We start from the raw sequence: 1,557 nt of genomic DNA on the forward strand, positions 1-1,557 counted from the left end.
AGAAAAAAACAAATAAAAACAAAAAACAAACAAACAAAGCAAAAAACCCAAAATAACAACAACAAAAAATGCACCAATAAATTCAATGTCTCACAATGTGGAACAACAGAGGTCTTATAAATTCTGCTACAAGGCTAATGAAAATCCTATAAATGTAGAATTAAAATAAGTCAAATAGGAATTTAGGTCAATGTTTCTTATAAAAAAAATGATGGGATGTGAACAGAAATCAGAGATGAACCATAAATAGTCTGCTGCTGTGTATGAGATGGGCAAACAGATTAAAGAAATAAAGGAAGGACAAAGCTGTGCTAGGGTAAGGTGTCTGCAAGTTTTGGCAGGTCGGCTATACTGAAGGTCCTTGGTGACTTTATGATATATAGACTCAAGAGTACCTTCTGGCAAGAATCCTCCAGCCTTTCTAGGAAGACTAACCGAGATTTTCCTGCTGACATAAAGCTAAAACTGAGGTAAACTAAGGTCATTATGCTGGCAACTGTGATAGGACTTAAATTCCCCTTTATGATTAAACTACAAGCAAGTTGGCTTAAAATGAGAACAAAGAGAGTATAGTTTAAGAAATGGTGTGTAGACATGAAAAAGTTCTACAACAAAAACCACCTTCAAGATCCAGGTGTTAGAAACCATTAGAAGTCAAGGAATCGTAGCATGACCTATGAATGAATAGTGTTCATGATCATCTTCCTAGTTCAGACCAGAGGAAAGATACAGGCGATGTATACTCTCAACTGGCTCAATTTTCAATAAGCTAAGAGAAATTTTCAACCTCAACAGAAATTCCTTGTGTTTCTCTAGTTTCTGCCCTAAGCCCTCTAAAAAGTCCCTAGAGTCTAGGGCCTAGACAAACAGCTCATTGTTTTTGTTTGTCTCTCTTAAGGTCTCATTCATAACTTTAATAGAATGAGGGGATTATACCACAATAGACACCACATGCTAAGAAAATCCCCTGTACCAGGAATGGATTACCTCCTTATGAGTTGTCGGGCAATGGTGTCTCATAGACTCCTCGATGTTTAAGGTTGTTGTTAATGATCTTGGTTTCCCTTCAGAACATTTCCTTCAGAACAGTGAGACCTTCTTGCTGAAGTATCACGAACTTGAAAAGGGGAGAAATTAATCTTGGACTTATATAAAAACTTTACCCCTACTAGCTAACTTTTCTAGTTCTGAAAGTTGCTATACATGCTACCATGACATAGGACTTGTACTAGGCACCCTCGCAAAGCTAAGGCCTTTTGATCAGACTGGTCAAAGACTTAGGAGACAGTATAATATTAAATTTTCTAAATAGGTATAGTATTTAAATAATACTTAGTGACTTATTCTTACACCCATAGATCAGTGCATCTCTCATTCACTTCTGAGAAATTTCTTGTAATGAACAGAGACTCTTAATTAGACAAAATGCAATGACTAAGAAACTGCAATGTACAAATACACTAGCTGAAGAGCTATTCACATTTGATTGCTGCAGAGAGGGAGTCATTGTTCTTTCTGATGTCACCTCTGGTCAGTAAAGAACACTCCAGAGAAGTC

This window comes from Mastomys coucha, unplaced genomic scaffold (assembly GCF_008632895.1).
Source record: "Mastomys coucha isolate ucsf_1 unplaced genomic scaffold, UCSF_Mcou_1 pScaffold14, whole genome shotgun sequence".
NCBI lineage: Eukaryota > Metazoa > Chordata > Mammalia > Rodentia > Muridae > Mastomys > Mastomys coucha.